This window comes from Corvus brachyrhynchos, unplaced genomic scaffold (assembly GCF_000691975.1).
Source record: "Corvus brachyrhynchos isolate BGI_N302 unplaced genomic scaffold, ASM69197v1 scaffold145, whole genome shotgun sequence".
Classification (NCBI taxonomy): domain Eukaryota; kingdom Metazoa; phylum Chordata; class Aves; order Passeriformes; family Corvidae; genus Corvus; species Corvus brachyrhynchos.
Window position 1 is genome coordinate 18359 of NW_008238344.1, and position 638 is coordinate 18996.

The following is a 638-nucleotide window of genomic DNA, read 5'->3' on the forward strand; positions in this document are numbered from 1 at the left end:
TTTAGCATCACTTACAACACAGCACGCTCCAAAACAAAACATCTACAATTTACATTTACAATTTGAAAAGTAAAAGATCAGCATCAACATAATGTATCAAAGTTATATGTGAGCAGCCTTTGCAGCAGAGCACACCTGCCAGCTTCTCCCAGAGCTACTGCAGTCTTTTGCCATGCAAAGTTTCTGGATGCAACGATTGTCCTAAATCAAGACACAAATCCCTCTTGTCCAGAGCTCTCCAAATTATTTACTTTTCTCTCTCAGAGAAGTAAGAAATTATTGTTTAATCTGAAGGGATTTAGTCTTAGTGTATACCAGGCACTATTCCATGGCTACATTTGCAGTGCAGTAATTTCATGTTTTGCTGGTGATGTAAACCACAGCTACAGCTATGGCAAAGGACAAGATTTACAGTCAGATTATATCGCGCTGAGATTGATTAACCACACACAAACAACTCTTCTACTGACAAAGTCCATCCCTGTGCTAAACCCACTTCCCTTTGGGGCTGAGCAACCTCTAAATCGGAGATTTCTTGCCCACCTGCCTTTCCCTGAATCCATCACTGAGTCAGTATTTCGCCACAGCGTGTATGGCTGAACTGACTGGAACACCCCATCATTCTGGGGGTACCACAC